This window comes from Copadichromis virginalis, linkage group LG9, assembly GCF_057382275.1.
Source record: "Copadichromis virginalis isolate Kocher_CV1m ecotype Utaka linkage group LG9, C_Virginalis_male_GT1.1, whole genome shotgun sequence".
NCBI classification, from domain to species: Eukaryota; Metazoa; Chordata; class Actinopteri; order Cichliformes; family Cichlidae; genus Copadichromis; species Copadichromis virginalis.
In genome coordinates, this window is record NC_140626.1 from 11,277,754 (window position 1) to 11,286,566 (window position 8,813).

An 8,813-nucleotide genomic window follows, 5' to 3' on the forward strand; every position below is an offset into this window, starting at 1 on the left:
CAGTCAGCCTCAACCTTTCCACTCACCAAAGCCTTGGCTCTGAGATTTCTTCATCCAAACATTAGTGCAGTCAGTGTTTAGGAAACATAGCTTAAATTCACACATAGCTCCCTTTATTTCTTTGCTAAGATAACAAACAGTGCCAGTTTAAATACATTGACTGACTGCGTTAACCAGTCAATCTCTGCATGTAAAACTTTGACTGGAAAAGCAACCCAGAGTCTCCAACGGCAGCCTTTTTTCTTAACTAAACTCACCCCATGTCAAAGATATCAAGGATTTGGCACTGCCTTATGTTTGGCTAACTTTCAGAAGTGTTGGGGCGGGTGCATTAAACATGTGAATATTAATGTCAGCACTTTCAGGAAGGCAGAACAGCTCCTGTGAGAGAGAAATAAGTGGCAGTCTCTGCGTGTTCCAGTAGTAAGTAAAGTGTATCTGCTCTTTCACTTCACAATAACAGAAAGTTCTCAAAGGAGTAAGAAGACAGAAACCCACTTAATGGTTCAGCAAAACTACTCTCTCTCATCAGACATGCTTCCTGAGATTAGGAAATCCCTACTTTCCACTCCGCAGGAAAGCAAACAGCAGACAAATACAAACGTCTCAGTAACACAAGTTTTTATTTGAGAATAGGTTATACAACGTTATTATTTAATTTCATTTTTTTTACATGATGCAGCTTCGACCGAGCAAATAGATTCGAGTTTCATTCAGCACAAGACTTTAGAATGCAACTGTCATGGATGGCTGTGCCAAAGTACATCTGCAACTTGAGAAAGTCTCTTAAAATGCAATTATCCACAAATTCTACATAGATGATGAATTTATGGGGGCAAAAAAATTAAAACTGAACTATGATTACTGAATCTTTTTGAGCACTTTTTCAGCTAGCTCCAACAGCAGAGGGTATCTGAGCGTCCTCTTCCTCCAAGACTCTGGGATTCCCCGGAGGCCGGTCTGAAAGCACATCAAGATGACAGCTGAAAGTATCAAGCAAGCACAAAGCTCTCCGAATATCTGAGCTCACTGTGAAACTCATCAAAGGAGCTCCAGGAGTGCACAGAACAACATGCAAAAAAGGATGGATTTTCATGTCTCTTGCAGAGTAGATACATTTGGACTGGATTGTGCTTGATGGCAATAAATAAGTAGAATATTTTCTCCCATTAGTGCTGTATACCTCACATCTGTGCTGGAAGCTTGTGGCTATTCTGACGCTGGTGATATCCCACCTACAGCTGTGCAAATATTGGTATTGATGCAATGTCGTCTGGCTGACGAGCTCGCAGTTGAATGTCTTCACATTCTGGTGGTGTCACAGCTGTATGAGGTGCCGTTAATGTCTTTTCCCGATTCTGACTTTGCTGATTTTGTTTGTACAAAAGTAGCAACAGTATCCACTTACTCCATGTTGCCTTATCTTTTCAATGAGCAACATGTAAAAAGTGTCAGTGTTGAATGTAAACACTTTTTTTCTAGTCATACACTAATTTGGATAAGTGACCCATGGCTCTTTTTACGTATCCAACAACCATGTTCCTACAGTACCTGTGCCCCAAAACAGGCTCCAATGAAGGAGGCTCGACTGGCGGTGCATCCCCCGCAGCGCATGGTGTCTCTGACTGCTTCGTCCAGCTGGTTGAGTGTCAGGACTCCATGAAGCGCTCCCTGGAACGCACCGGGCAAAGCTGGAAACAGATGCAGTATGAATGGCACATGGTTGTATCCACGTTACTGGGCTCTTTAATGTTTTTACTCTTCCTTATGACGCCACACTATGCTGTAATTCAGTTCAAATTAGTTTCATTTATATAGTGCCAATTCCCATCAGCCAGTCAACACAAGATGCTTTATATTGTAAAGTAAAGACAATATAACAATGCAATATTAGATAGAACCCCATTGGACGACCCCTGTGCGCAAGCACTTGGCAACAGTGGGAAGGAAAAACTATGTTTTAACAGGATGAAACCTCTGGTAGAACCAGAAGGGAGGGAAAAGAGAGCAGAGAGAGAGACAGGACAAAAGGCACAGTATGGAAGAAAGAGACAGAGTTTGATAATAGTAAGTACAGCAGTGGTATAAAAGCACACAGGAAGTGAAGAAGAAAAGCTCGGTGCATCGTGGGAAGCCTCCAGCAGCGTAACTAAGGGAGGGTTTAACTGTAAAAGCTCTATCACAAAAGTAGAGACAGAGTTTGTTTCCTGACTCCAAACTGGGAGCTGGTTCCAAAGAGAAAGGCTCTGAAAGCTGAAGGTTCTCCCTCCCAGTCTACTTTTAAATACCCTAGGAACCACAAGTTAGCCTGCAGTCTGAGAGTGAAGTGCCCTGTTAGCATATTAAGATACTATGAGGTCTTTAGCGGCTTTACAGTATACTTAAAATGTACATTATATTAATGGTGTGAACTGGCAAGCAGAACTTTCCACGTGTACATTAAGTATCTGAACCCTTTTAGCCCTGTAAAACCTGAGACACTCAACTCAGCGGGAACGGGAGAATGAAAAGCCAGGAGGAGGGATACCATTAGTCAGGAGATCAAAGACTGGAGCGCTACACTGACAGGAAGGGTCCTGCTGCTGCCTGCTAGCTTACCTCATGTGTTTGTGAACACGGCAGGTATGAGCTGTTGGGATGTCTTGGTGAGGTTGTCCTTCACCTGGCTGATATGAGCTTGAGTGGAGACACGGGAACAGAGATGAGATTTTTGTTTGTTATTGTTTTTCTTGTAACAAATGACTTTTGACTCTGAAATACAAACTGCCAATTTTAAATGTAACCGTGTCCTGGTATGCAATATCTTCAAGTCTTAAACGAAAAGTTGATTTCTGTCGACATGCTTATTTAAAGGACATAATGGAGAAGTAATGCAAAGAGAACCACCAATATGCAGCTTTTTTGTAACAAAACCTACGATAGTGCCTTACATGGACTGTATGTACAGGTATGCAATGTACAGGCTTCAGTCAGCTGTGACCTTGGACTTGTTCATGGCTACAGATCACACCACATAGCAGCGTGTTGCCTCCTTCCTGACCATGTCTATACTGTCCTACCAAATCATATCTATAAAAGATAAATGCAGCTTATGTCAAGATAGTGGTGGACTGTGACCAATGCTACAATTAATCACTGCACTTAAGTGCAAACTTAAGGTTTGATTTAATGCAGTTTTATCACTCTTTTCATGCCATTTCTGCCCAGTGCAAGCTGGATATTTCCAAATGCGGTGATTATGAATGTTTGTGATAAACTGGATCTGGGTTTGGAAACTTAAGTTAAACAAAATATTTCATAACCCCTTGGATTAGCTGCAAAATGCGATAAAGCTGAAGCAAGACTTTTTATTTTTTGAGCTCATGGAAGCTGACTTTATAGGAATGTGGTTCTCACAGTTAAAGCAGTTAAAACATCTGTAAACATAAATAAAGCAGTCAAATACAACAAAACCATGAATGCAGCATACTTTAAATTCACATGCTAATAATGTTTTCTACTTTTTCCTGTTAAGTTTGTGAATGCAATTATTGTAAAGTATGATTAAAGTGAGGCATAAGCACTTTTGCTGTAGTAAAGGATTTAAAGACAGTCCATCCTGTGTGTTAATATTAGTAGTTAAGACAGATGCACCAGTTAGCATAAACTAACAGATGCACCAGTTAGCATAAACTAACAGATGCACCAGTAAGCTTAAGCTAACTGGTACATATGGACAAAAAGCTTAATATCTTTATCCTTTTTCTAGCTTCTGAGTTAAAGCTAGCTTGACATTTTGTGATTTTCTATGAGTAAATATGCTACTACCTTTTCATTTTATTGTGAAATGTTAACTGTCAAATAGAAAAGTGATGCCATTTGTTGATTGAATCTAAAGCTATGAAGCTAGAAACTGCTAACCTTGGTTTAACATAAAGGCTTAAAGGGAAACTTTAGACAGTATCAAAGATGGACTTAGCTTTCTAGTCAGAAAAATGAAGCCAATGCATTCTATGTAAAGGCCACCAGATGGCGATATGCTTTGGTGGCAAAAACGTCCTATAGAAATCTATGGGAAATTGCTTTGTGTCTCGCTCTCTGTGAACACTTTTTGGATGATTTCCCTGGCTCAGTCACTCAATTTAAGCTATGCTAAGTAAAAATTGAACAAATCTAAGTTATACTTTGTTTTGAAATATGGTATGAAACTACACACTAGTTGGCTAAGAATTTAGTCATTAGCCAATGTTTACAGTCAAAATTTATAGCCAGATCCTCCTCTCACTGTTACATTCCTTTTTTTCCCTTTTGTGCAACAAAGATGAAACACTTATCTCGAGGCTTCAAAGCAGGACTTGGAAACTAATGGCTGATTTTGCTGTAGCTCTTTTATACTGTCTCTGTCCAAGGGTTAAAAACATCGGCTAATCAGCAGCTCTATAGCTCATTAGTTGTTTGTTTAAACTGCTCACTCTTGGGCTATTTATAAGATTTAGTGAGAGTTGAGCTAGCCATTTCCCTCATATGCCAAACCAAAGCAGGCTAATCAAACTTTGGTTCTAGCTTTATATTTATATCCGTCTGTTTTCACGGCTGCTTCTCCTGTTCAAGAGTAACCTGCAGCCTATCACAGCTGTCACTGGGGAAGAGCCTATCACATGGTTAACAAGGACGGTCATTCAGAGCTAAGGCCATTTAGACTCACGAGTCAACCAGAAACACTCATATAGGTACTGGGAGAACATGCTAAAATCCACCCAGAAAGGTTCACCCAGAACATTCTTGTTTTTTATAGTGATCCTTTTATTTAAGAGTAGCATCAATCTTCTCCTGTATTCTTCTTGCATTATTCCTTTAAATTCCATATTGAATGAGTCTTCAAACCCTTACCAATGACAGCCTTGTCCAGCTCTTGAGGATTCGGTCTATCGGGGTCATTCAGCTGAGCCAGAACTGCATCCAGAGCGTTGGGATCTGGACCATTCACAATGAAATGCTCCAAAAACCTAATGTTGCACAAACAAAGTCAGACAGATGGATAGAGGCTTGCAATTCCCTAGCCTGCCATGACGTATCCACTTACCTCGCTGCAGCCAGTGTGACAGCCACACACATGTCATTATTCTGGGTCACGCGAATGGCTTTTTCCACTTTCTCCAGCATCTCAGGTCGCCCGGCGTACATAGACACCACAGGAGCGATTTTAGTGACACCGTCTATCTGACAGTCCACGTCACAGCCTCAAAGACAAAACACATGAAGATCACAACCTTGCAAATCAGGGCATGGAAAAGTCTTTGTGCAGTTGTGATATTTACCAGTTTCTTCTTTGCCAGCATCGACATTTCTGATGAAAGCCTTCAGGCTCGCATTCCTCCATGGGCCATCGATGGGGAGAATTGCCTTAGGGCCTATCAAATGCAACAAACAGCTGCTTTATGAGGGAGGGAAGAATTGGTAGATATACAGCAGGAAGAAGAGGAAAAGAAACATTCCCTTGGATATCCTGATGGAGCTGTTTAAGTTTCTGCAGGTGGAGCTCTGTTCTCTGTTCAGTCATGATGGCTATCGCTGATGACACAGCTCTTCTTATACTATTCCAAGAAGACATAAAACCATCTGCAGTTCATTGTACCCAAAGTGCCCCGTGGTGCTGTGGCAATTTACTGCACAACAATATTTATACGACACCCTGACAGCAGAAAAAACAGCCAATATTCAAAGTGCTGGACAAAAACCAACTAAAGAAGAAAAAAGGAAGTCTGACTGTGGAACATTTTCATGGAAAGGGAATGCCCCCATCAGCAGGAGGAAAAACAGCACGCACAGAGTTATCATGCAGAAACACAGGCTCCCACAAAGTTAATCACCACCTGTTAAGCTGGTGATTAACTCATGGAAATTGCAAAATTGATAGATGGCAGCCACACAAGCACAGTACCTCCTTTCTTTCTGTATGGATCATTCAGGGGCAGATCGTAGACCGTTCCCGGTCCAAAGAACTCATGAAAGCGCTTGGTCAAGTCTTCCACATTAACGCCTGTCGAAACGGGGCAATACTCTGCGTCAGTGTAAGTGGTTGTCACAGGCTGCACGTTAAAAGGTCATGGTTTAACAATGTTATAATCTAATAATATAAATGTTGGGTAACACTTTATAACACAGCTGATGACTGAGGGCACAATTCCCCAATAATTAAAAGGAATTTAAATGTATTTGCAATTATGTTACCTATAAATACTTAAAGGTAGGCACACTAGACAAGGAGGGTAACAAAGACATAATTACACTGTGAGGAAAACCTAAGTAGTATGTAAGTCATTTTTGTTTAAGTAGTAGTACATGACTTTTGGGTTTTTACAAGAAAGGGGCAGAAATATATTATTTAAGTAATCTTAAATGCTGCATAATTTCCTCGTAAAATTTCCACATATGACATCATAAGTATGCTAAATTTTCATATCATGGTTTACCTCGTCTAAATTGGAGGTGTTTTACAGGAAAGGAGACTTTCAAGTTATGCAGAACTTAAAATTACCCATACACTATATAAAATTATTTATGATCACTTAAAAGTATTTGCACACTACCTAAATTTACTTACAGTAAAAATGTGATTTGTTACCATCTTATTCTAAATTCTAAATTAAACACGCTGGCAGGTGTATGACACACAGTTGCCGCCTGTCTGAGCGACTTTCACTACCTCCACACCGACTCAGCGACTCCAGCAGGACGTATGCCTGGTCTCCATAGCAGGTCTGCTCGCCCGTCGTCCTGCGGTAGAACGGATTCGCTGACTGAGGCCGAAACTCTGGACAGGGCTCCAGATCACGGAGCACTTCTTTCAGTTTGTCCAGGTCGTAGATCCAGTGCATGGGCTGGGCTGTATGTGTGTGGAACATTCAGTAATGGATATATTATTTCCCAGAGTTATTGAAAATACAGACATCCTAATGCATTACAATAACAAGCATGTTTTAACAATGGCAAACGGCAGTATGTGGTGTTTGGTTGCTATGCAGAAACTCTGGTTCCATAACATCATGGGTGAAGATGACATCCAGGCACCACCCCTGTGCTTTATCAGTCAATACAGATGCTGCTTAATTGTACTGAACACCAAACAAGGGAGAAAATGTGACGTATAAAGGCTTCTCAGTTTTACTCTAAGAAATAAACATGAATTCAACATGAACCCTGTGAAAGTATCAGGCCTATGAATTATTAGGATTCGGGGGACTAAAAGAGAAAGATCTGCAATATGTAAAACTCTGTTGCTAATTAACTCACTCCCGGTATCTGCACTCGGTTTATCTTACCTGCTGCATCTGCCACTGCTGCCCCGATAATGGCCCCAATGGCTCTGTCTGCAACACTTGAGGACATCTGCTTTCATTACAGCCAAACAGCAGTATAAACAGGAAATGCTGCATTCTTATATAAAATGGTTATTCTTATGATAATAAAGCATAAGCCATAAAAAGCAACTCTTGTCTGAAATGTCTGTAATTTTCATTAAAGAAACAGGAATGTTTCTCCGTGACGTTGGAAATGCTTTTATGTTGCCAGCAACTAAAATGCTTTGACATGTTTAATTTTAATTCCCTGCTTTCGGTGGGTAATGCTGCTATTGAAAATCCAGATGCACAAATAGATCTTTTATAATGGGATCAAACTTGCCTTCATGGACTTAAATGCCACCTATTTTGACAAGAAAAAGACGTTACCATGTAAACTTATACAACACAGCTTTGACTATATGTGATTATGTAACGTCTGGTGAAAAGATTAGAGGTATTCATGTCTATTCCAGACTTTATATCTATAGGGAGAGCATGCATTTACTGTATATGGTGCATCATAAAGTATAACTTCTGTTAATAACAAGAAAATGTTTTATTGGTTCCTACCTTACGTCCAGTCTTCTCCCTTTGCCATACCGCTTTAAGTGCTCTTGTGTCACTGACAGTTTAGGATAAGGGGAGGGCAATGATAAGCACACGGCAACTCAAGAAAAATGGAGGCCAACTGGACGTTGAAATGCAAAGAAAAGTATAAACGGAATACACGGGGAGGCTGATGATAATGTCATCAGTTCTAATGACATTATCAAATGAGATGAGAGTCTAAGATAGCCATTTAATAAGATTGCTGTAAAACATCCAGCCATTATAGATAGACAGACTGATTTCTCACAGAACCACACGAATGTCGAGTTTATGGTACATATAGTGAGAATCACTAAACTACAAATATCTCCAGCAAGCCATCCAGTTACTTCACACAATTAAAAACTAGACAACCTTGAATAATTTGGGTTCATCTCAGGAGTCCATGGTCATTTTGTATTTAAGGAGAAGTGAGAGTACACTTTCAGAGGAAGGAAACACACATTTCACATTCTGCAGACCTAACACTGGGGGTCACACCCTTCATCGTCTCAGTCTGGCTCTTTTATCACGCATAGAGTTTCCTCATTTGACTGCATGTGTTTAAACTCAAAACTGTTTGAATAACCTCTTTTTTTTCTTTTTGGTTAACTTGCACTTAATAAACTCTACTCCAATACCGCCTGGCAAATTGCTCCCTGCAGAAAATAGCCCTCATAGACTCTCTTTGTCACTTTGATTTGGTATGCTCTTTTTCTATGTATCTTCCACTCCATTGCCTCCATTCTGACACTTTCCCAGCTGATCCTCTCCGCTGCACTGCTGCAGTAAAGCCTGGCCGGTCTCCATTTATCCCAGACCTCTCATGGGTATCCCAGGGCATTGATTTCTCTTCTGGCCTCCTAAAACAGCAAAATAGAGTACTAAGGGTAAGGTCAGACA

The 8,813-nt window shown here is 40.5% G+C and overlaps 1 pseudogene across 1 annotated transcript; it reads right to left on the minus strand.

Annotated features, from left to right (window-relative positions):
- Window positions 1-600: 600 nt before the first annotated feature.
- LOC146701340 (crystallin J1C-like) lies at window positions 601-7,956 on the minus strand (annotated as a pseudogene). Its single transcript, XR_014922176.1, has 10 exons — window positions 7,893-7,956; window positions 7,302-7,368; window positions 6,686-6,865; window positions 5,921-6,019; window positions 5,298-5,390; window positions 5,063-5,219; window positions 4,870-4,985; window positions 2,599-2,676; window positions 1,552-1,691; window positions 601-960 (listed from the first exon to the last, which is right to left on the minus strand). The product of XR_014922176.1 is annotated as a crystallin J1C-like (transcript).
- Window positions 7,957-8,813: the final 857 nt, after the last annotated feature.